At 48.3% G+C, this 25,578-nt stretch overlaps 2 long non-coding RNA genes across 3 annotated transcripts; one reads left to right on the top strand and one right to left on the bottom strand.

The window, feature by feature from the left end:
* Positions 1–6,446: 6,446 nt before the first annotated feature.
* LOC128588061 (uncharacterized) lies at positions 6,447–11,690 on the bottom strand. 2 transcript variants are annotated; one of them, XR_008380701.1, is made up of 3 exons: positions 10,843–11,690; positions 9,927–9,977; positions 6,447–6,643 (listed from the first exon to the last, which is right to left on the bottom strand). It is a non-coding gene; the product is annotated as an uncharacterized LOC128588061 (long non-coding RNA). The 2 variants fall into 2 exon arrangements; XR_008380700.1 differs by lacking the exon at positions 6,447–6,643 and adding an exon at positions 9,487–9,816.
* A 1,788-nt stretch (positions 11,691–13,478) lies between these two features.
* Positions 13,479–16,002, top strand: LOC128588060 (uncharacterized). Its single transcript, XR_008380699.1, has 4 exons — positions 13,479–13,573; positions 14,517–14,623; positions 14,757–15,040; positions 15,803–16,002. It is a non-coding gene; the product is annotated as an uncharacterized LOC128588060 (long non-coding RNA).
* The last annotated feature ends 9,576 nt before the right edge of the window (positions 16,003–25,578 follow it).

Raw genomic sequence — 25,578 nt, 5'->3', positions numbered from 1 at the left:
CTAGTCGGGGAGCATTCCTGCCTTTCCAAACAGGTCTCTACATTTTCCTCATCATTTCCAGATCGAACAAGAACTGGAAACTCCCATTCATTACCTTTCTGATTCCGACTAGCCTCAGGGCATGGGGAGGTGGAAGAGGTGAGATGCTCAAGTCTCTAGTTCCACCATGAAAAAGTCTCTTCTTTGACCCCACGGCCATTCATTCAACAGATATTCACCGCAGTTATCCTGAGCCCTGACTACCCAGCGCTGGTGGGGAGCAAATGGACTGGTGGAGGCCACACTGTCTTCCAGAGCTCCCTCCCCTCGCCCCTTCTACACAGGCCCTCTCAGCTGCCACCACAGCCCCTCCTGATACAGTGCCCACTCTTTTCCCAACACCCAGGTCTCCTTAGTTCCTGCTAAGCCCTGGTGCTGTCTCACCCCATTCACTGGCCTTTAATCCTGTCATCTGCACACCAGAGATTCAAATGCTGCCTAAATGTTTATGACACCCCAGTCAACCCTCCAGGAGAGTTCTTCTGCCAAACTCCACACCAAACACTTGTTGGCATCCTCCCCTGGGGAGGAACAAAACCTCAGGACCAGCTGAATTCACACCTGAGCCCTACCCACCTCTCCCTCCACACCCTGGAGAGCAGCAGGTGGCCCCAAACCACCAGCCCTCTGAGTGGGAGCCCACAAGTCAGACTGGTCCTCCCTTCTCCCCACTGCCACCTCTCCAAGGCCACCGAGTTGGATCGCTTCTGCGGCCAGGGATCCCTCAGACTATCCCTCTACTTCCTTGCCTGCCTTCATGGACCCCCTCCTCTTTCCTGAACTGGGGCAACAACCTCCTCCCCTCCTCCTGCCTATAGGCTGGAGTCCGGCTGCTCTCACCTGGCTCCCAAGGCCCTCTATGACCAGAGTCTGCCTTCCTCTCAACCTCCTCTTGCCAGGGGCTCCAAACACTCCAATTCCTGGAAGAGACGCCATCCGTGTGTCTTTCCCACAAAATGATATACTCTTCCCAGAAAGTCTTCTTCCCCCACACACCCCATCTATGGAAACTTACTGCTTTCCCTCCAATGCTTGGCCCAAATATCACCTCCTCTGAGAAGCTGGCCCCACACCCCTCCCTCATGCCCCTGTGAGAGCAGGTGCCACCATCATCACAGTGCTCACCACCTGAGTTTGGCAGGCCACATGCACAAGTCTGTCACCCCACTAAGCCCACAGTCCCACAAGGACCCCACTCTGCTCCTTTGTCTCTGTCTGTCTCGGCCTGGGACCTCCTGCCCACTGTGGGCCTCCATGACTGACTGAACGGGAGTTCCATGGTGCTGGACTCAATGGACTGAAAAGTGTCCCCCAGGGACTGGCCACAACGGCAGCAGCAAGTTGGGCGGGGAGGACCCAAACCCACCTGCCAGGCCCTGGAGATCTGTAACCAGCCAGAGAGAGACTTGACCTCCTAAGACCTCCAGCAAGCCAGGGTGTCCTTCAGTTAGCTCTGTAGAGCCCTGGTGGGCTCTATTACTCAGAGGGGCAGGGACACTAGAGAGAGCCTTCAGGTCTAAGCAGAACGGGGATTGAAGGACCAAAGGAGATAGGTGTTCTGCTTATCCAGGCAAACCCCATCCAGAAGGCACTGCCTGGGGCTCCGGGGGCTCTTGCTGGTGCTGCCATTTCACCAGGGAGCCTGAGTGCTGAAGGGTCAGCAGAAGCATTCACAGCAGAAAGAAGCACCCAAGGTGACTGCCTGCAGTGTCCACATGCTTGATTTTCTAGAAGACAGGCCTGGATAGGGCTCCAGAGTCAGACAGACCTCCTGCCTGCGTGGGAAGGGGCCAGAGCCAAGAACACCTAGAGAGGGCAGGGAGGGAGGGTGGGACATGCAGGTGCCATTAGCAACCTCTTCTGTTTGACTCCAGGCCAACTAGGGTGAGGAGTAATTGACTTAACCTGACCTTGGTCTTTATACGATCCGGAGAAATGTAAATACTGAAACACACGCCAACACCAAAGAAAAGCAAGCAGGTGCAGGAAATCCAACCACTCCTGGCAAAGTGTCACACCCAGCCAGGAACCCCCAGTGGCAGTCCCCTTCTGCTCCTCCCCAGGCCTTCCCCAGGGCCAGGCTGGCTCCTCATAGTCCTGATGGGCAAAACCTGGATCTTAGTTTTATGAAAACTGGAAGTGGCTCAGAGCTTGGTAGTCCCAAGCTCATTTTCACAGAGGAGGAAACTGAGGCCCAAGGAGGGAAAGGGACTTAGCGTGGCTCACACGGCTGCCAGACTCCTAGGAAAAAGTCTTTGTACTGATGAAGCTCTCAAATCCTGAAAACACCTGCTGTTAGTCTTGCCCTCTCTCACTGCCACTCCTCCCCTTTCACCTCCAAAATGGAGAGTGTATTTTAAGAGAGATGAAAGCAGGGTACTAAGCAGGCAAAAGTGTAATGGTGGAATTTGAAGTGTAGATGAGAAACCTCAGGACACAGACTGAAATCCCACTGCTCTGTGCCAGGTGGGGTTGGCTGTGTCCTTATTCTCTGTCCTGGCCTTTGGCTTCCCCTCTCAGCCCTACTGCTCTGGGGTCTGACTGACAACGAGAAGAGGCAGGGCTAGGCAAGGAGAGAAAGGGCCAGAGGGAGCCTGTTCTTTAGAAGCCATGTTGGGGCCTCTGGTTCCAGTGTTCTCTGAAGCTGACTGTAGGGTGAGTCTGCATTTTACAAACTCTTGCTCACAAGGGGAGCAGGCCCAGAGCTGTCTCCCTGCTGAAGGCCCAGATGCCACCCCTCCTAGAACACCTGCAACGTTAGCACCACCAACACCCACAGCGGCATTGGGGTGGGGAGAGCAGAGACAGGCCTCTGGTGCCCTCTGCTGTTTCACATTCCTTTCCCACAAGAGATGGGAGAGACCCAGGGAATGTCACCAGGCCCTGAGGTGCCCCCGCTAGTAGCAACCCCCCTATCTATTTTCCAAAAAGGCCTAGGAAAAAAAGTGAAGCTTAAGCCCCGGGTAGGCAGCACATGGACAGAACACACAAGAGCACGTCACAATAGCAAACAATCCCCAAGGCAAAAGGGCCTATAACAACTGAGGTTTATTTCACTGGATAAGCTCTTTGTCCATCATGGATTGTCCAGGGGTGTTGGTCCATGTTCCCTCCCTCCAGGATCCAGGTTAAGGGAGCTGCCACCTCCATCTGGAATGGCGGCAGCAACAGTAACCAAAGGCAAGAGGCTGCGGACAGTTAAACCTTCCATTCATGACTCATTGGCCAGATCTATCACATGGCCCTGCCCAAGCAATAGGGGCGGGACGTGCAGACCCACCAAGTGCCAGTAGCACCAGGAGAGCACATCCGTGACCACTGATGGTCAATCTGCCTCTCACGTCAGCGAGCATTCAGCTCATTCTCCTCCCGCAACGAGATACACTCATTCCTCCCAAAGGAACACAACTCTGAGCCCCCTGGGTGCAGCGTCTCCCTCGAATACAGAGTCTCAGGGTGCATGTTGGGTGCCCACATGAGCAGGGAGGTGCAGTAACCCCTGTTTCACACACAGATGTGGCACCTCTTGATCCAGAGACCTACAACCTAAGAATTCCAATTATCTGCTTCCCACTAAAATTTGATATTCAGTGGTACAACCAGGGCGAGAGAATGGCCATAAACACACCAGTGGGAAAGCAGAAAACTGGGAAATACACCTCAGCAGACACTGCTCCCTCGCAACCCTGCAATGGCCATCTCACTCCTGAGTCTCCTGGACCTCTGAGTGACCCCAGCTTAGGGTCTCAGTTCAAGTTCCAGAAACAGAGAGAGACTCTCAACTGATTGGGCCAGTTAATTATTCAGGCCAGGCACACAAGCCATAGTTCTGTCCAGCTTACAAATAGGCCCTCTTGAAACAGATGAGGTTGGAGAGACTGCATGCTGCCTGCACACACTGGGCTGCTCGGGGGTGAGGGTGGGGAAGGCAATGATTGATCAGTTTCTCTGAGACAAAGTGCTTGGAGCTGCCCTGGAATTTACTCTGAAAAAGATACACAATTTGGGAAGAGGAAGTGAGGTTCCGCCTTCCCCCATCTCAGTCGGCTAATTGTTTTCTTTACTGCTCTAAATCTGGTTATAATCTCTGTCCCCACCCTGTCCCTTTGTTCACCCCTTTAGGCCCTTCCATACCTGACCACATGAGTCCCTGACCCCAGGTGCCTGGGTGCATACAGTCCAGACTGAGGCCTCTCTCAGGAATTTCTGTGTTTGTACAGAGAACTCCTGGAGATCGCTTGTGGTAGTGAAACATAAGACAGTGAGACAGACCCAAAGAAAAAATATTCTGGTAGGAGAGAGGGAAGAGGGGCAGGGCTCTCAAGGTCTAGCTCAGTGTGAGCTAATCTCTGTTGCCCACGGCTGGGTTTCCACCTTTGTGGAAGAAGTGAGTCAAGCCCTATCTTGAATGACAATTCTTGTTACCAGAATCCTCAGGTCATTTTTCGTGGAAAACTCTCATTTCAGGGTTGTGTGTAGGGGTGGTGCTGCGTAGGTACACACAACCTGCCCCACGATTTCTAAATTCTACCCAAAAGTGATTTGAGCACAGTTCTGACGATGGCAAAACTTTTACAGCCCACATTTCCCAACCTCGGGGAATGAAAGTGCTGGCTTGTTTTTTTTGTGTGTCTTTTGGTTTGGTTTGGTTTGGCTTGGGGTTTTGCTTAAAAAACTCTGCCTTTTCTTCTACCTACCCACCTCTTTAGCTGCTGGTCTGTGATGGTCTCAAGACCCATGATGTGTTTATTTCATCATGTTTCCAAAGCCACAGTCACATCGCAGGAGGGAGTTGCATCATCCGTGTGTCTTTGTGCTCAGATGTCCTAGCAGGGGTTTTGGTGACCAGGGCTGGCATTTTCCCACATGACAGCACTGACTCCTCCACCCACTGCCTCCCTGGCCTCCCCCAGCCTGCTGCACTCTGTCCCCTAGGGCCCTCTTCCTGAGCTCCTCAAGTCTATCATCATGGTCAGTCTGTCGCTAAAAGGACAATCCCCCTCGTCCCCTACCCTCACTCTCTAACCAAAATCCTGCTTCCTTTTGCCCTCTGTGATTTGAGACTAGTTGTTTAGACTCTCTGGGCTACGACCACACTGTAACAAGAAAAAATTAGAAAGCAGAATTCCCCAACTTTAGAAACTTCCTCTCCACTGTCTTTTTTAAGACATGTTGGGGAAAAAAAAATGACAATGAATGTTGGTATAGTACTTTACAATCTACAAAACACAGCCACATTTTTTATGTCACAGAAAGCTACCGAGCGCCCTTACAGCAGCAATATTCAGCCAGTGTGCCACGACACACAGGTGTGCCATGAGAGGATCTTAGGTGTGCCTCAAAATTTTTTTAAACATATTGATTAAATTATTTTTGAAAGAAATTCAAATCACAGTAATCAGATTCCTTTTTTTACTCTGTTTTGTTTGATCAACATAATTTAAGTGTGTTGTGGAAGTTTAACTATAGATTCAAGTGTGCTGTGAGATAAAAAAGGTTGGAAGCCACGGCCCTAAAGGGTAATTATTTTTACTATTTCTGTTTTACAGAAACTCCTGAGACTCAGAGGGGTTAAGTGACTTACCTAATGCCACACAGCTAGTAAAAAAAAATAAATAAGAAGAATTGGTATAGGTATCCAGACCACATGCCCTTTCTACTTTAGCAGCCGCCCCCTCTGGCTGATGGCTGCAATCCTCACCTCCCAGGGAAGGAAGCCTTTGATGCCAGAGTCCGCAAGAATAGATTTAAGGTGTAAACCTCCTACAGTTCCCTGGGATTGGGAGACGGAGGGTCACAGAGCATCCACACTGTTGGTTGCTTGGAATCTCAAAGAACTGTAAGAAGAGAGAAAAAAATCATGATTCCCAGGCTCGTCCACATATGCACCTGTCCCTGGTCCTGGGTGTCTTTGGAGCAGCTGAGCTGCTGGTTCTAATTTGCAAGGCTGGGCTAGGTGTGCCCTGTCCTCTCACAAAGCCAGACCAGGGCTTCCCGGGGCCAATGTCTGTGGGTATCTCCTGCTGGCACTGCTTCCCCCGCTTGCCACAGCTTGTGTGGCCCCAGGACAGAAGCAAGTCGCACCGCCTCGGCACCTCAGCTTCTCTTTCTGTAAATGAGTATAATCTCCACCCTCCTGTCTCCACTCTCCAGTAACAGTGAGAAGATGAGAGGACAGGAGCCAGGGTTTCCCACAGGACATTGGTTCCTTGAAAGAGGTAACATTTGAACAAAAAAAGCAGAGCAAGGTGACCTCCATGCTTCCCGAGGACTCCAGAGGAAAAACTGACTCCCTGGCCACATCCTGGGCTACACAACTAGCAGCCTTTTTGTGACTCCAAACCCTTCTACCATTTCAGAGAGCGTTCTCTCTGAGACCATACCTGGAGAGGGCTCTGCAGCTGTGGATCATGCCAGGCTGCAAGGCCATTCTGCCTGGGGTGGAGGCTGGGCCAGGGTGACTGCAGCAGACAGTGGTAGGTGGGCCTACAGCCTGCACGGCTCAGGAATGGCAGATCAGTCCCTGACAGTCATTTGGTCTAGCTCCTTTTGTTCTTAGGTAACAATCCTGTGATTCGTTTTATCACAGCCATGGGAAAGAGCACTGGAATAAAATGTGTATGAATAGCCACTATTAGTCTACAGACAAACACTCCTGGTCACCCTGACTGAGTACCTTTGTCACTTTAGATAGTAAGCTCTTGGAGACTTGATTTCCCCACCCATAAAGACTTAGTTCTCCCATCCATAAAATGAAAGAGTCGCATCATATGGTTTTAAGGTACCTTCTAGAGCTAACACTTTTTGGAATAATAAACCAAACAACAGATATTTTGCAACTTGGGGGGAAAGAGAATCTCCAGGTTAAGTGGGCATAGGTGGTTGAACCTCCTTTTGTCCCTGTTTCCTTCACTCCTGACGTTCTCTCTGGGAGTCCCTAACTTGTAGCCTATAGTCATCACTATTCACAAGAACATTGGCTACCATATCACCTTACACTCTTTCCTACAACTGTCAACCTCCGTACGGATTATCCCAGGGTAAGATGTGAGCTTTGTGAAGGAGGAGAGTAGTATATCCCCAGCTATATTCATCAGGGTTCTCTGGAGAATGGAGCCAATAGGCAATTGGATATATATGGTAGATCAACAGGCACGTAGTATATAAACACACACACTTATATGTATGTACGAGGTCAGGCGATTTAAGTTTGCAAATTCATCCTAGAAAAAGTGCTATACACCTCATTGCTGCATGTCACCATAGTGACCTTTGAAGTACTCCCCTGGGGAAGCTATGCACCAATGCCAGTGCCTAGCCCACCTCGCAAAGCATCTTTTCTTAGATGAGTTTGTAAACATAATTGTCAGACCTCGTGCACATGCTTGGGTGGGGGGAGGGGGGGTGTATGCACAAAGAAAGAGACAAAGACAGAGTCAGAGAAAATTTATTTCAATCGTGAAGCTGGCACGTGTGACGTCTATAGGGTAGGCAGGCAGGTGAAAAGTTCAGGTGAGGTTGTAGTTTTGAGTTCAAATTCCACAGGGTGGCAGACTGGAAACTCAGGCAAGGTTGTAATCTTGCAGAGAATTTCCTCTTTTAGGGAGAAACCTCAATCTTTGCTCTTAAGGCCTTCAACGGGTTGGATAAGGCCCACCCACATTATGGAGGGTAATCTGCTTTACTGATCTGGGTGTTAACCTCATCTAAAAAAATACCTTCACCATGATATCCAGACTGGTGTTTGACAAAACACCCAGTTGCCATCGCCTGTGCAAACCGACGTGTGAAATTAACATTATCACCCCACTTCTCATCTGCCTTTGTGTGCCCTCCCGGCCTTTAGGGGCATGGCTGCCTGGCCTATAGCAGTGGTCAGTTCTGAGAGTATAAATAATGGGAAGTCCCAAGTATGCCATGGTTTGTCTTCATTTCTCTCTCTTCTTTTCTGACCTCATTTTTATTTTATTTTATTTACTTATTTATTTATTTAGACAGAGTCTCACTTTGGTAGAGTGCCATGGCATCATAGGTCACAGCAACCTCAAACTCTTGGGCTCCAGTGATCCTCTTGCCTCAGCCTCCCGAGCAGCTGGGACTACATGTGCCCACCACCACGTCTGGCTCATTTTTCTGTTTTTTTAGTAGAGACAGGGGCGTCTCATTCTTGCTCAGGTTTGTCTCGAACTCCTGAGGTCAAGCGATCCACCTGCCTCGGCCTTCCAGAGTGCTAGAATTATAGGCGTGAGCCACCGTGCCCAGGCTACCTTTCCATTTTTAATAACCCGGGTCTTTTGGGTCTGCACACTGGGCCTCCCTTAGCACCATATTGTGTTCAAATCTTGACTGTGTCCAGGGGATGTTATAGAAAGAGTGGGTCTTGCCATGTGCAGGGGCCAAGGGAAGGGCTTCCCCTCTGCCTTCTGTGCCCCTAAGTGCCAGCTTGGCACACAAAGACAAATGAGAAGTGGTGTGATAGTTAGCCAGGCATGGTGGCGGACTCCCTCACAATAGGCAGATGAATAGGAAAAAAAGGCATGCAAAAGTATTTCACATTCAAAAGCACAGGGAGAGCAGGAGGACAATGACCCAATACCCCAGTGAGGGCCAGTGTTTATATTCCCTTCCTCATCAGGGAAGGGGAAATGGGGGAAAGGTGGCCATTCTTAGGGTAGTAAATGATTTTTAGGAGGAATGAATGGGCCCAGAGCTCAGACAATGGTTGGCAAATAATTCTCTTTGAGAATTAAATGGGATCTGAGAACAGGCGATCGTTTGGGACAAAGTTCGTGTGAGTCGTAGGTGTGGTATTTAATTTTCAGTCTCTTCCTCTGTTATATGAGTTTTAATCTTCTCTGGTTAATGAAATTTCAGGGAGGGTATCAAAGGCAATTTTGTTCGTCTTTGGCAGATCTGGTTTCTAGGTAGATAAGGGAACTTGAGAGAACAGCCTCATCCTGTGCTTTGGGAGGACAGCGGGATGGGAGGTGGGGAGGTCAGAGAGACCTTGAGGCTGCTTCTTCAGTTCAGCATGGCAAAGCGCCGGATTTGGGGGTATCATTTTCTGAGCCCCAGCAGAGGTGATGAGCCTGGGCTTCAGTCCAGGCTGCACCACTCATCAGCAAGAGAGCCTGGACAAGGAGTTTAATTCCTCAGAGCCCGAGTTCTCCGTCTGTACAAGGGGGACACGTGGCACCCACACTGTGGGGTTTTGTGAGGCTGAGTGGGAAGAGGCAAATGCTGCGCCCAGAGCAGTGCCTTCCATGAAGGAGGCATCCCATCATTTTAGTAATGATCATTTTATTGCTTTTTTCCACACAATTAAAACTCACTAATTCAGACCTATCAAAGAGGGCAGTCAATGACTGGAAAGTCCACATTAAAAAATAATTTTAAAATAATGTAGTTTTATTACTTTAAAATATATTACTCAATCCAGGCTAATAAAGTTGCATAGTGAGCCCTTGGGGGATTTACAATAATGAACAAATAAGAAGAATTTGAGGTTAGTCTATCAATTATTGGTGTGGAAAAGGGTATCACAGAAAATACTCACAAATGCCTCTCAGTGCTGTACTAGCCTCTGCAGATTGTGCCCCCACTACCTGGAGAGTGCTCCAGGCAAGTTCAGCACAGAACAAGGCTAGGTCTTTACTTGGGGGTACTGAGTGTAAGGCATTTCATTGAGTTGGGTCAAGTTCTTCCTTTTTCACAGAAAAAGGCACTGTTTCAGGGTGCCCATCTTGGCCTAGGTAGCTCCCAGAGATGGAACTGCTTCTGTCAAACAGCAAAGAGGCTGTACTCAGGAGCTCAGGCTCTGGACTCAGGCCTGAGTTCAAATCCCAGCTCTGGCTTGCAAGCTGCGTGGCCTTGGCTAAGCCTCTTACCTTCTCTGAGGCACAGTTAGTAGAGAAAAGATGACCTCCCTCGTGGGGTTCCTGTAGGATTAAATGAGGCAAGTTATCTAACCTACCTAAAATACACACAGTAACAGTGAACGGCAGTGAGGGAGCAGGTCCCCTGTAGCACAGGCGCCTCTTTAGAGATGAGCCAGGAAGTCACGCACTTGGACCTCACAAGGCTCTGGGGTGTAGGGAGGGCCGACATTATTAGCCTTGGTGCTGCGCCAGTCCTTGGGTGAGTGATGAAAGTTACCCACAGAATAGACTGTGACTTCAAGGCAGGAGCCCAGGAATGATTGTCATTATTATTATTAGCAACAAAAATGATGATTTATATTTTATGAGTGCTATCCAGCTGCTCTCTAAAGCTCCACCGAGACCGTTTGTATTTGAGAAAGGTTGTGCAAGGGCCATGGTATTTGTTCCTTCAGGCTTCTGAGTTTGGATTGGGTTCACTCAGCAGAGAACCACATGCTTGGAATTACCTCAGCCCCTGCAGAAAGGCCTTCCCTGAGTGAAGGATTGAGGTTAATCCCTTGATTCTACTTTGAGTGCAGGTCTGGAATGATGGAAAAAGGCGACACTCGTGGGAGACCCTGGGAACATGACATCAGCACTTTATTAAGCACTTAGCTCTGGATAAGAGCTCAAGTTGCCAACGCCTTACTGTCTCCGCATACAGCCAGGAGGTAAGGCCAGACTGTGGGTTCCTTATTCCAGTTTCTCAGAGGAGGGAGCTGAGTCCCAGAAGGCAGGCGCTCAATGTCACAAAGCTGGTATGAGCACAGCAGTCAGCCTCCAAAAGATGTTCTCCCCTCACACATCTCAGGTTCTCCCAACCCTTCCTGGAGACCCCCAGGGCAAATTTCTTTCACTTCCTTTGGACACCCCAACAACTCACCTGCCTCCCTCTTAGAGTTCCCCTCCCTTCCTCCAATTCCCGTCACACTCACGTGTGTCATAGCTCCCCCAGGAGGACAGACATGGAATCTTGTCTGACTTTTACCTCGTGGTACCCAGCACAAGGCCTGGCCCTGAAGAATAAACATACATAAATTGTTCATTGAATTAATTATTTCCCACAGGGCCTCAGAAGACACTCTGTGCTGTTCACCTGTGCTAGGTGACCCAACCTGCCCGCCTAAAAGTGGAAAGAGAGGCTGCTCCACGCTGGGGCAACCCCAGAGACTGGTGACATTCCCTGGGTCTCCCCTGCCAGCCTCCATGTCATGTTCCAGGAAAGGAGGGGACACAGCAATGGAAAAGGATTCTGAACACCATTGACTCAAGCCAGCTGAAATGGGTGTCTGCTCCTTGCAACAAGAGAGCTTGACTAGAAGCCCCTTGTCCAGGGAGCAGGTCCCAGTTCAGAGAGGATCCCAGGGGAAATGACCTTTCCACACCTGCTCCCAGCCCAAGACCCACCACCTGGGCACCTGGCCCACGTATCCCAAGCAGAGAGGCAGGATCAGCAGCATAACTCCCATGCTTAACACTCACGACAGATTGTTTTCTTAACTCAACCCTCTTCCATAAAACAAAATTACTTTCTATAAAAATTACGAAATGAATAATGATAACACAGGTGCATTGCCTGTGCCTGTGGTATTTCTTCAGAATTTTCATTATTGGCACATGATTTTTGAAGGCATTCCATATTGTTATACACATTTGAGTGCTGTTTCAGTTGCCTCCTCTTTTACTCCTTTCATCTTTCTTTAGAAATTCAGAAGAATTATGAACAGATTGTTGGTATCTCAATACTGCAAGACACTCCAACTTACTCCAAGTTCCTACAGAACAACAAAGCACAATTATTTACTCAACTGCTTTTACATATGCCTATCAGTTTGAACTTTGATCCTCTGGTTACAGTCTGATAGAATGATAATTTATGTAAATAATTATCCAGTAGTCAATAAGAGGATTTTAACAAACCCAACATGTCAGCAAAAGGCGTACAATTTATTAACAAATCCATTGTCTGGATTTTGTTGTCATTTTAAAATAGTTAAAAAGTAAAATTCAATTTTAAAAATGTTATTGGAATTGAATAAAACACTTCAAGCATGAACTAAATTATATATTTACTAAACAAAAATGTTATACCTCACAGTTTACACTCTGTATCATTCTTTTAAATTGTAAATAAAAATAAACTCCAGTGGTCACCTAGACTGAGTAAGGTAACTCAAGTTATTGTTTTTTCTCCTTTACAATCATTGTGCTATTGTTCACTTTTAATCTACTTTCTTTTTCTTTTTTTCTTTCTTTTTCTTTTTTTCTTTCTTTTTTTTTTTTTTTTGAGACAGAGTCTCACTTTGTTGCCCTTGGTAGAGTGGCCTGGTGTCAGTCTAGCTAACAGCAACTTTAAACTCCTGGGCTCAAATGACCCTTCTGCCTTAACCTCCCCAGTAGCTGAAACTATAGGTGCTTGCCCAACACATGGCTAATTTTTCTATTTTTAGTAGAGATGGGAGTCTCACTCTTGCTCAAGCTGGTCTTGAACTCCTAAGCTCAAGCCTCCCAGAGTGCTAAAATTATAAACATGGGCCACCGCACCCAGCCCTGAATCTACTTTGTAAACTTAAGACTTTGTGAAGTCTGATACCAGACACAAACTGTACCCCAAAAGAATGTGATTTTAGATCTTATGCCCCACATAAAGGGTACAATTCTGTTCCCTGAGAAAGTTGCTCTTGAAATGAATGTATACAGGTGGGTCTGCATTTAAGAGCCAAGTCCATAACTTCCATGTATGATGAGATGTTTACTAAAGGATAAGTAATAAAACTGTCCTAATACAAAGCTTGTATACTTATTATTATCATTGTCATCATCATTAAACTCCACAGTACTCCACCAATTGTTTACACTTTGGGCCAAGGGAAGATTTTCTACAGAGGAGTATTTGTACCACTGCCATTGTTTACAATTGCCAGTGTACAGTGCCAATGACAAAAGACAGGTCTCCATCATATTGTTTTCTTAAAACTCCTGTGCACCTGATTATTGCCTGTACGGGGAGTGCCACTGCCATTTTCCCACCCTTAGTACACAGGTCAAGATAACCTAAATGAAGGCCCCACAGGCGTCTTTCAGAGCTGGCTACCAGGAAACACTAAGTGTCGTCCTTCACAGACAACAAGAAGCAGGTGACTGGCTCGCTGCACGTGCTAATTTGCATAGAGCCATTTTTACAGCTCACCCTGCAGGATCTTCCGGCTTTTTAATTTCTCCCCTTAGTGTCAACCTAAAGTATACCTTCCCTTTTGCTGTTTTCAACTCAGTCTTTCAAAGGTTTCAAAATGACCTTTCACTGCCTAATTAACTTACAGAATCTTTTGGGTTTTTCTTTTCTTTTGAATTACAATGGCTTTAGGTGAGGCACAAAATTTCCAGTTTACCACGCTTGCCACCACTCCCTACGCGCTGCCCAGGGGACTATTTCTTTCCCATCCACTCTCTTGCTTTGCCTCTGAAGGCATTTGAGTTTTCAATCTATGCACTTTTTTTCCTGTTTAAAGATTCTTATGAGCCAAGTAAAATCCCTTCTGGAGCACCGGGGGACTTAGTCCAGTTATTTTGTGATAAGCACCATGATGGGGACCACAGGCACAAGGGGCAGCCAGGTAAGCTGGTACCAACTTTGCACCTGGCTCTGCACCAGGCTTCTCGGCATCCTCTCATTTAACCCCTCAACAACCACAACCATAAGGGGGTGGGGTGGGGTGGTAAGAATCAGCTCCATTTTACCACTGAGGAATCAGAGGCTTTGAGGAGGTAAGTGCTGCCCCAAACCAAGTCATATAGCTTCTCAGTGGCAGAACCAGGGTGGAGACCCAGGTGTGTCTGAGGCCAGATCCATCTGCCCCACAGGGCGAGGGAGGAGCCTCCTGGAGCTCTGCAGGGACGCAGTGGGGCCTCCTACTCTTCCTACTTCCCTGCCTCAGCTCCACAGGACACCCACGGGGAGGCTGGGTGATGCCTGTCATGAGGCCACTTCTAGGCGACCCGGGCAGCCTCGCAAGCCTTGTCCTCAGAGGAACACGTGCCCGGTTTCATGCTCTGCCATCACCCTTTTGGAATTCTTGATCATTTTTGAACACGTGTTGTAGATGTCCATTCTTGTCCCGGGCCCTACATATTACGTGCTCCGTTGTGGGCCCGGGGCTGTGGGGTTCTTGGAGAGACAGATGAATGGATGGAAGAAGTAAAAGGAGTGTGCACACCGTAGGGTGCTCCACAACTCTAAAGGGTGAGGACTCTTGTCCCCAGCCCCAGACCCTGGTGTCCACCAGCCACAGCCCTGGCAAAACTGCGAGGGCTTTGCGGTTCTCTCAGCTCCCTGTTTCACCGCAGTTCCCTCCTCACCCCTTACACCCCATGTAGCTGGAGTTCCTGCCTTCCTTTACACACTCCCCAACAACCACCCCTCACCCCAGCTCCCACCACGGAAAGGGTTCTTGGCCAGAGATCTGACTGAGCCCACTGAAGGCATTCACCCTGAGCCAGCCCCACCTTCTGAGCTGTTTTTTTTCTTCCAAAAGAAGCTTATCATTCTGTCTCTCCAAGGTGGAGTGCGGGAGAGCGGTGTCTTCTGTAGCCTCTGCCTAGTCCCGAGCACTGCGCTGGCTGCTTCCAAAGTCTTCAGTTCTCCTCATCCACACAAACCTGAACAGGTAGGCCTTCCTATGCCATTTTTCTAATGGAGAAACAATTACCCAGATACACTAAAGCACCATTCCAAGATTTTACAGGAGGAAGGAGCAGAGATGGAAATAAAATGCAGAGCTGTGTGATTCCAACATCTAGGTCACATCCGTGCCACCTCCAGGGTCTGATCCGGCCTCTCAGCAATGACCACCACATCTAGACTGACAGGTGATGCTGGAGAGATGGCACACCCACCACCAGGCTCCCGTGCCATGGTGCCATGGATTTGCAGAGGACACGGTGTAGCCAGCAAAGCCTTCCAGAGTCCCCTCCTCCACACCCCAGCTCTTTCTCACAGACACTGAGCAGCCAGTCTTTTGACCTCACTGCTCCTACACACAGCAGCCTGGGCTTTGCTCTGGTCGTCACCGCAGCAACCAGAGGTAAGTCCCTGCAGCCGCCACTGAATGAGTCGGCAAATATTTATCAAGCACTCTGCTAGCAATAGTGGGGAGAAGGGTGGCTTCACTCACAGCCCAGTTTTAAAACATTTTTAGTACTACATAACTTGAAAAAAGAAGGGGAAAGGAAACATGTGTAACATCTTTATATTTCTTTCTCATCCTGGAAGCCTTGGGGTTGGCAAAATAATATAGTTTTACACACACAGGCTTTGGAGCCCGTCTTTTGTGTTCGGATCCCAGCTCACCACTTCTAGCTTGTGAGTTTATGCAAACCACGCTGCTCCCTAAGCCTTAGTTTCCCCTTCACAACCTGAGAATGGAGAATGCTTACCCCTGCCCACCTCAGAGGGTTCTTTAAGGATGAAATGAGCTAATGTATAACAAAGAGCTTTGTTGACTGTGCAAATGTTAGGTTGTTCTTTCAATAAACATTTATTAAGCATTTACTCTAAGCCAAACCCTGAGTTAGGCATTAGAGCCTCTGAAATGTAAACGTCCCGGTTTCATTGGAATTTACCCTTTTATTATTTTTTTTTTTCAGGTGAAATTCACACAACTTAAAAATTAACCATTTTAAAGTGAACAGGTCCATGGCATTTAGTCCATTCACAATGTCATGGCGATTAATACCTTTATCAAGTCCAAAAACACTGTCATCATCTGAAAAGAAAAGCCTGTACCCATTGAATGTCAGCCTCTTTTTAAGATATCTTTTCTCTTGCTCTGTTTTGTCCTTTTCAGGAGTCGATTTTGTGGGCTTGATAATATCCTCCTGTCCCTCTCATCGCCTGTGAGTGCCAGCCAATCCCTCCATCCAACATCAAGCTTCCCAAGTTGAAACCCCGGTTCCTTTGCCAGCCCTGGGGAAGACAGAGCCCCATGCCTGCCATTTTTAATCACACCAGGGCTGGATGAACAGGTAATTGCTGTGCATTTCAGTAAATTACCTCTCGTAAAGGGGCCATCATGTTTGCTCATGTGCCCTTCTTTCCTGGAATCAGCCCCCCATTTGCCGACATCGTGTCTTCCCAGCAGCCTGTGCGCTTGGCTAGCGTCTGCCTTGTCAAGCTGAGGGACAGTCAGGTGCAGCGGGAGGGGGCGATACTTGGGCAAATATTGGACTTAGCCACACTTGCTGCTTGTATCAGGAACCCAATTGGTGTTATTGATTGACAGATTCGGGGACCAACTGTTTAGAAAGCTGAGCCCCCTCGGATCGGGCTAGGTGTTTTGGCAAACAGCCCTAATACTGGGCAAACAGGGCTGTTGGAGAAGTGCCTGCCGTGTTAGCAGAGCAAACTGAGCACTGAGCAAACAGTTTAAAAGAATGTGGCCACCTCCACGTGACCTCGACCGAGGCACTGATCCCACTGGAGGAAGGAGAGGGGCTGAGCAGGGAACAGAGAGATACAAACCCGGCAGAATGTAAATGTTATCTTTAAGCTGCGGCTGTCAGGCCCTAATGGGCATCTGTTTGGAATTTGTCTTCTTACAAATCTTTAAATCCAAGTCAGGGCCAGGCACAGAATTTAATAACAACTTTTCAGAGAGATCGGGACTGGGGACTTATTTTATTCCCCCATCAGCCCAACTGGAACTGTTCTATTCTTCTTGAAGGCAGCTGTCTCACATGGAAACTGGCTGGGTGAAAGTCCCACGCTAGGAAGAGATAAATCTTCTGAACGTTGGTCAGAAGGTTACGAGGGGAAAGAAGAAAATCCAAAAATAAAGGTGCTTTCCCTGGCTCCTGAGCTGTCCGAGCACAAGAGCTGGCTGGGTGGAAGGCCCTCTGGAGTCAGAGCCACCCTGGGTCTTGCTGCAACTAGCTGGACTTTCTGTCTTCCCCTCCCTGGGCCTCCACCTCTGCATCTGTGACATGGAGGGCATAGTCCCTGCCCGGCAAACTCAGACTCAGGCCAGAAAGGCCCACTACAGGGCAGGAGCACACTCAGTCACCAGAACACACTGCCTCAGTGTAAGGAGTCGGGATATTTGCTGGAAGACCCCAATGTCAGACCCTCTGACATCACTCTGTTTGAATGGAATGTGCCCCGGCTGTGGTGGTCATCTATTACTCTAGGCAATGACGGTCAGAATGGGAGTGCCCTTTCTAAAAGCTGGATGGCAGAGGGTGTTTGCGGTGGTGTTTGTAAATTCTTTGAAAAGTCTAAAGACCATACTTGCTTGCTTTTCAATATTTTGATAAAAAAAAATAAGGTAAAAAGACACTTGTCCTCAGTGTCCCAAATGAAGTGAGAAGACTGGGATTGGATGTCACCCCTGGTCCACAGTTCTACCCTGAGGAAAGCCAGAGGCTGTGAACAGTATGGGTAACCCCAAGATAGTACCTGGCACTGCACTTCACAAGAGAACAAAGGAAACTTAGAAACCTGTCTGTCATCTTGTCCTTTTGGTGTCTGGTCTCGTGGTGGTAGGAAGGCCGTGGCTCAGAGAAGGGGGGCATTTATTTACATGGCTCTTTAAGCAGGGGCACGGCTAGACGATTACGTTCATGGAAGAATGCAGGCAAAGTGGTTAAACAAATTGGGCTTCAGAGCCCAGCGCCTTGGGTGGAATCCCAGCTCTGCCTCGTACTTACTGTGTGACCTTGGGCAAGTTACCTAACTTCTCTGAACTTTAATACTTCTCCCTGTTAAATGGCAATAATACACCTGAAAAGATTGTTACAAAGACTAAATAGTGTTAGTCAGAGCAGCAGCCTCTCCCCTGGCAAGCCTTCAGTAAATGGAGGTATGGGAAATTCTCAGTTATTTCTGTGACCTGGTCTGGACAGACCCTAATGAGAACAAGATGTCATTGCCAAAATGTGACTCTGGGAATGCCCTCATTCCCACTAGAGAAGCCTACCAGGCCTCCCTGAAAACCCTCCATCAGTGCCTTGGGTGGGCACAGAGGCTTTACCTTTCAAGTGGAGAAATGCACTCAGCTTCAAGTACGTGGCCCATGGGAGATGCCCAGACTGGCTTCCTGCACAGATGACCACCCAAGGCTGCTCCTCCTGCACCTGCCACCCTGCCCTCACCTTGCCCTTGGCTCCAGGATAAGGCTATGTGCTTTGAAGACAAAGAGATGGGCTTGTCTAGTACCCTCTGCTTATAGATGGGGTAAAAGAAGTCCGGAGAAAGGAAAGGACTTGCCCGAGGTCACAGAGGGGTGGCTGTGCAGGGTTTTGTGTGACAATATGGAAACCAGTGGGTAAAGCTGGGTCTTCCAAGGCAAAACCAATGGCAGGTTGTCAGGGAGAAGTTCAAGCTTGCCTGAGAAGTGGAGTGGATGGTAACCCAATTCACCTCCCCTCACTAAATATAGTAGTTATTAATTAGGGTTTCTCTATGGCAATTAGAAACAAATAAGTAAATTGTCCCTGTGTTGCCATGCTTCCTCTCAACCTGATGATTTGTCCACCCTCATTGGAGATGTCTATCTCAACTAGGGTTCTCTCAAAACCATTTGCTTTGAAAACAAGAAAGTAAACACAAGGACACACAAACACAGGAGTAATTTGTGACTTGGGTTAAGTAGAGTTCATTATATTTCTCAAATCTGCATGGCCTAACATCTGAATAAACAAGGAAAAAGGGCCTGGACGATGCGGTATCAGTAATACCCACCAAAAGCGACGTCTGTTAGCCAAGGCCTCACACTTGGTGAGAGTCACGTCACAGCCCTCCACTGGATCCCAGTCTTCCCTTCCTCCCACCCTCCTCTCAGCGCTGAGGGATAGGAGCATGCAGGCTTGTTGCCATGAACCAAGAATAGGTAGCAAAAGGGGGAAGTTGTTAAATAAAACCACTGCTATTCTCAGGGGTCAGAAAAGGGTACACCACACCCTGGAGGAAGGAAAATAGGTCGCATGCACACCACACCCTCTTTCCTGGTCATCCAAGGGTTGCAGAACTTACTCTCACTTCTATTGGACAAATACTTCATTTCTCAAGAGAGAAGATGCCAGGCTGTTCTGCAGACCTGGCAGATAGGGTAAAAGTAGGTGCCCCAGCCATTGGACTAGGTGTCCTGGAGGTGGAAAGCCCAAAAGCTGGAATCCCAGTGAGCGCGCACCTGGCCAGATAGTTCTGGGAGCCTCGGCCCCAGAGTGGATTAAAGTGCTGGTAGAGCCTTGGCACAGTGGCTCACACCTGTAATCCTAGCACTCTGAGAGATCCAGGCAGGAGGATCAAGAGTTCAAGCTCAGGAGTTCAAGACGAGCCTGAGCAAGAGCGAGACCCAGTCTCTACTTAAAATAGGAAAAAAAAACTATCCGAGTGTTGTGGTGGGCACCTGTAGTCCCAGCTACTCGGGAGGCTGAGGCAGGAGGATCACCTGAGCCCAGAAGTTAGAGGTTGCAGTGAGCTTTGATGATGCCGTTGCACTCTAGCCAGGACAACAGAGTGAAGCTGTGTCTCAAAAACAAACAAACGGGAAAAAAAACAAGGTGCATGCAGAGACAGCTCAGAGTGGGTCTCTAATCTCACCTAATCCACTTTGAGCCCAAGGATCTCGAAATCGTTTACCAAGTACTCGCTTTGCTTTACCTGCAGAGACTGCCCCCCTTTGGAGGCTTAAGTCCCCAGGCCATGGAATGGCTGGCCCCTGATTCTGCTCCTATTACAGCTCCCATCCCAGGCCGCATTGCTGCCTCTGAAGACACCAGCCCTTGAAACAAGAAAAGCAATTCCCTCTTGCATTTCCACTTTCTCACCCCATCCTGCACTCACAGTTACCAACTGTTTACAGGAAAGACAATTAGACTGAGTCCCCTGATAGAAGGGGTTAATTATTACAAGCCAGAAAAACAGGGAGTTATTGTACGCTGACCCCATCTACCTGGGTACACAGTAACTAGTGCTGTTTTTGAAACACCCAGGTTCGAGCTGGCTTTTCACTTGAGAAGCATCAGGTAATTACAGCAATAATGTGAACTACACAACAGCATCAGCACAGCTGATGAATCATTGAAAAGGCTGAGTGATTCTGAGAATGCTCAATTAATGATCCGCCCTGTGAAAATGCATCTCCACGCCCGGTGCCCAGGTCTGGCCCATTATGTTAAAATCACAGTCCTGTCTTAAACCTCTGGACCTTCCATTGGGACTTTAATGCTCTGCTGTCACTCTTGCAATTCTGAATAATTTCAGGACAGAAGGTCCCAGCATTTTCATTTTGCACAGAGACCTGCAAATCTGGGGCCAGACTCTTAAGGAAAAGTGACGCCAAAAGGAAGTGAGACACAGGCATCTATACCTCAAGCCCCTTTTGCCTTCATTTGAGGCAAAATTCCTGGTTCTTTTAAAATTCTAAGCAAGAGAAAATGTGAGCTACAGAATTTTTTTTTTTTTTTTGAGGCAAGGGTTTTATTATATTAGAAATCTCTGATGAGTAGGTCTGACCCTGTCCTCAAAGCTATGCCCTCTCCTCTCAGGCCACTGTCTGATGGAAAAACTTCTTCTGATTTGTCGCCTCTGCAATCTGAGGTCGAGGTCAAGGGAGAGTCCCAGCTCTGTCCTGAGATAGCAGAGGAGTCAAAGGGATAGGGAGGGGGACAGAAGGAACTAAGTCAGTCTCTCTTCTGTTTGTCAATTGTTCAAAAGTATTTGCCCAACAAGGGTCTCTGTGGCAAAAAAAAAAAAATTTTTTTTTTAAGTGTTTTGGAAACCCTGTGCAAAATAAAATTTACCTTCTGAACTGGGGGACTTCTCTCTTCTCAGAACCTGCAAAGAGTTAACAGAAATTGTGACCCTCTGAGCCTGGTCTGACAGAACTTTCTGAGCTTATTGTATTATAGTTGATCTGACAATCCACCCCCTTATTTGCCACCAGGCTGATGAAGCTTACACTTCCGTGCCTCCCACCTGCATAGGTAGATGCAAAACTCTGGTAGGACCCTAACAAAGTGTCCACCTGGTTCATATGTTTGTGTGAAATTTGCTGAAGATGCTGCTGTATCCTTGTTCTTAAAGATAGCCCCTAAAATTGGATGAGCTTTGGACCCCACTCCTCGGCACCCATTTCCACATCTGAGGTGCCAACCTCACATCATGTCAATCATCTTAAAATGCACCCACATTTCCCATTTAATATAATTTATAAATAACTCTAGGAGTTGAGTCGAAGCTGGCATAATGTCATTTGCTTAGTAGACTTTTAATTAAACATTCTTTCATATTGCTTTTGCTCTGTTGCAAGGAATGTTAATACTTTTCAGACTTGCATGTCACAATCATTTTCGCAGGCCCCAGGAAAGCTCGTGGGTCCTGAGGACCAGATCTATGTTGCAAAATGGATAAAATGAGGCTACGCTGGACCAGCCTCCACAGTTTGAGAAATGCGACACTCACAGGGGCTGTGCTGATTATTTTCACATTTGTTTTCCAATTCAGCAGCAACGTCTATTTAATGTCTAATTCGGACTAAAGAGAGATTGGAGTGGTGGGGAGAGTCGAGTGTGGATTACAGAAATTAAACTTTTATTATTTTCAAGAAACAGCAGGTTTCCCTGAACTAGGTTAACAAGATGTTATCTAACAAGACCTTGGGGGGCCGATTTAACAGGTTAGGACAAGATTGTTGTGTAATTAGCTTATCAACTCTGTATATGTAAATGAAGGTTTTTACAGTCCTTAGAAAAACTGGCTCTTAAGTAATTTAACTATTTCCCGTGATGCTTTTCATTCTCTCCAGCTTGAATACTTCTTCCCTTAATTATTTATGGAAGTCCCCCTTGTGCAAAGCACTGTGCTTGGTGACTGCAGTAGGGATAAGACAAAGTTCCTGCCCTCCACCAGCCTGTTGTCTAACTGGACGTGGGGAAACTTTTTCTATAAAGGCCAGATAGTAAATATTTTGGCCTTGCTGAAGGTCTCTGTTGCAAGAACCCAAACTCTGCCCTGCTGGCACAAACGTAGCCATGGGCCGCAATGAATAACCAAATGAGTCGGGCCATGTTCCAATAAAACTTTATTTACAAAACCCATGTGGGCCATAGATAGCCAACCCCTGGGCTAATAAGAGAGAGAGAAATATAAAAAATTTACTATGCATAGGTATAAACTTAATTCTGTGCAATAATAGAAACACTAGCCCAATGTTGTAGATTCAGAAGGAAGAAGTCATTGATTCTCCGGGGAAGACAAAAGCTTCCTGTAAGAGGCAGCTGAGTGAAGGGGGCAACTATCTCTTGGTTTAGGCCTTTATCATTTCCCAGTTGCTGTGTTCTTATCTGTTTTTCCTCCCCAGTGAAGTTGGGGGCTTTTGAGACCTGGCATTTTCTCGCATCATTCATGGGGCCTCACTAAAATGTATGTGGATATGTCCTGCCTACAAAATCACAGATTCTGAGTCAACATCCAGTCAAATAAAGCTGATGCATTAAGAGCAAAACCCTGACACCAGGCTCTCACCCAGCCTCCAGATAACCACTTCTTGTTTGGAAAACCACGGTACCTTTGAGGGGAATTAGACAATGTAATCTCCTCCTGCACACAACCTCTGCTCTCACTCCTTTATTGTTCTTCCAGACACTTTCTCTTTGCATTTTCAATATCCAAATGCCATTTAGTTTATTGAAGCTTGTTTGCTCAGGGCTGGGCAAACAAAAGAACAAAGGAGGCTGTGAGCATCACTGCAGCCTTTGCTATCACTGGCTCTCAAGGTGAGCTTAGCAGCCTTCAGCACCCATCCCCCTAACACGCTGTTGGCCAAGGTTGCTCGAGATGCTGGGCTATAAAGAGGGGACAGCAGACAAGCACTTTCAGAAAGGGCTTCTGATAGCATATCTCCAACTCCACTGGGGAAAATGATGACACCCTGGAAATAACAGCGGGTAAATGAATTACTCATCCGGTAAAATGGATGGAGCTGATAAAGGCCTAACCGAGAGATTGTTGGGTAGGAAGTCAAACCAGGAGATGGCTTGGGAGATTTAGGCCCTCCATCAGCCCCTCCCAAAGCCTGCCAAATCAATGTGCTATCTACCTGTCCCACCCCAATAGGTTGCCACCCCAATAGCCCCTCCTCTGGAGACTCTCTGCAGCCTCTACTGACTGACGATGGAGGGGCAATGCTCATGAATCCCCCAACACTTGTGTGACTCCCCAGGAAGCTGGAGAGAACAAATCAAAGAAGGCTGGGTCCAAAATCTACTCTTCTCAGTCTGTCAGGTACATAGAGCTGGCCCTGAAGCATCCTGTGCCACCCCTTCAAACTCTCTCTGGCCACTTTGCCTTCAAGGATGGACACCAGCCACACCGACTATTCACAGCACACTGACCCTTGGAGCATAATGCTGGCCACTGCTCCTGCTGCGAAAGCTCTCAGCCCCGGCACGGGACACAGAGTGCACTGCACAGGGAGGCTGGCAGCCCATCACTGACCTGGATAAATTGCCACCCACAAAAAGCCTCTCTCGGATGAACCAAAGAAGAGGCAAGGTAGAGACTTGGATTCTTCATTCCCAACCCCCCAGGAACCTTTGGTGTCAATGGCCCCAGAACTCAGGGAGTCTGCCTTTAGGAGTATTCAAACAAATAAATAGAAATCCCTCAGAGGTGCTGAAAGAGAAATCTGTCAGGGTGACTTTGGTGGGAAGGCCCAGGCAGTGGGACTCCTGGAGCAGAGCAGGCGTAGACGGGAGCCCTGTCTGCGGCTCTCACGGGTGAAGTTAGCTCCTCCAAGCTGGCTTCTCATTAAGGAAGGCATGAAGGCTGAAGGCTGGCATCCACTCGACCTCCTCAAACAGACCCTTTGGAGGCCAGAAGTAAAGCAAGAGAAGGAAGGAGGGTGGCTTTGCTACTGGCTTAGCTGCAGAGCCAGCCCTGGGAAGAGCTTGGATGGGCCAAAGCTCCCAGTATGTGCCAAGCAGGTATGTCCTTTGTCCCTCTCACACTCCTAAATTACTGTTCCACAGATAAGGACCCTGATGACAGGGTGCTTTGTGACTTTCTCTCATCCTTCAAGAAGTAGCCAGGCTGGAAATCAGGACAGGCTGAGACTAAAACCATGCTCTTGCCACCAGTGTATCCCTCAGAAAGCTAAGGAAATGTGCTGAACGTGTTTCTGTCTCGAAGGAGAGACATTAGGAAGTGGGTGAGGATGCAGGGGGCCGAATTGGTTTGCTGGGGCCTAGGGCAAGGGCATCTGGATGCATTCCAGGCAGGGATCCTCTCTGGTACCCACTTGCCTGTAATCACCTTTAGCAGAACAGAGGATGCTGGCCTTGGCCCTGAAACTCTTACTTCATGAGAAGCCAAAACCAAACATGGGGCTCTGCCTGGGCAAAGGCGGCTGGCAGAGCAGAGTTGGGGTGGCATGTGTCCAGAGGCCCCTCCACTCCCCACATCCCCTCTCTACCACCCGAGCACTTCGGCTCATACCAACATCCACACAGGTGCCCTCTGGGATTAAGTCACTGCTGCCCTTATACCTGAGCAAGTCCTGTCTGTGAACACTGGCCTCCCAGTCTCCTCCTCTGTCCTGGGGCCTCCGAGACTTGGGGTTCTAAGCCCAAGTCTGCTCATGGTCCTGCAAGGCTCAGGGCCAGGACAGCCCACAGTTCTACCTCAGTGGAGCTGGTGGGGGGTGTGCTGTGGAGAGGCAGATTGTGTCTGCATCACAGACACTGATCAGTCCTACTTTGACCACAAAGCCCCTTTTCCTAAAAGAACAGCAGCCCTCTTCCAGCGACAGAACACGGAGGCCTCAGAGGTTTATGGCTAGGCACCTGGGGTCCCTGGGAGCATGCTCGCTTGGGAAAGCTGAGGGTGTTGAGAGCTCACTTGGGTATGGTGATTATAAATGAACTTGGTCAGAGGGGCCTTAAGGACCCAGGCTGTCTACGTGGCCGCGTGGCCCTTCTCCTCCACAGCTTCTCTGCACATTGTCTCTGCTTTCTCTCCACCAGCACTGCCCCACTTGCCTTCTCTTCTTCTCTAAGCCTGAGAGCCACCTTCTGCTTCTTCTTAATTTTTCTGTTGTCTGCTAGCTATGGCCTGCAAAAGACCAACGCAGCCTTGCCTCTACCCACAGGGAACACATCAGACTCTGCCTCTGATTTCACCTGCCTGGTTCTCTCTGAGTTTCTTAATTCCACTTCCCCAGAGATTAAATATGGCGGCCGAGTAACAGCTTCCCTGCAACTGGGAACAGCGAGTCTGGGGAGACAAGACTCCAGGCATCTCTGGCCGGTGGGATCTGCCTATAATCATCCCTTTGAGGATACAGGGAGCCAGCAAGGGACTTCTGGACCCCAAGAGGAGGACAAAAACAGTGGAAAACTGGCAAGTGGTTGCGTGTGTTCAATTGACCTAATCACGCAGGTAACCCGTAAGTACAAGCAGCAGTGAGACTGCAAACCGGAAAGGCCTTACCTGTGAACTGTTTCGGTGTTCTTGGAGTTGGCACTCAGTTGAACTGCCTTGGGGCAAGCTTGAGCAGGAGTGTGGAGAACTTTGGGCATTGTCTGGGGCCCCAGACTGAGCCACTGAGCTGGGCGCAGGAAGCCA

This window comes from Nycticebus coucang, chromosome 6 (genome assembly GCF_027406575.1).
Source record: "Nycticebus coucang isolate mNycCou1 chromosome 6, mNycCou1.pri, whole genome shotgun sequence".
Lineage (NCBI taxonomy): Eukaryota > Metazoa > Chordata > Mammalia > Primates > Lorisidae > Nycticebus > Nycticebus coucang.
This window is presented reverse-complemented; position numbering and strand designations above follow the sequence as displayed.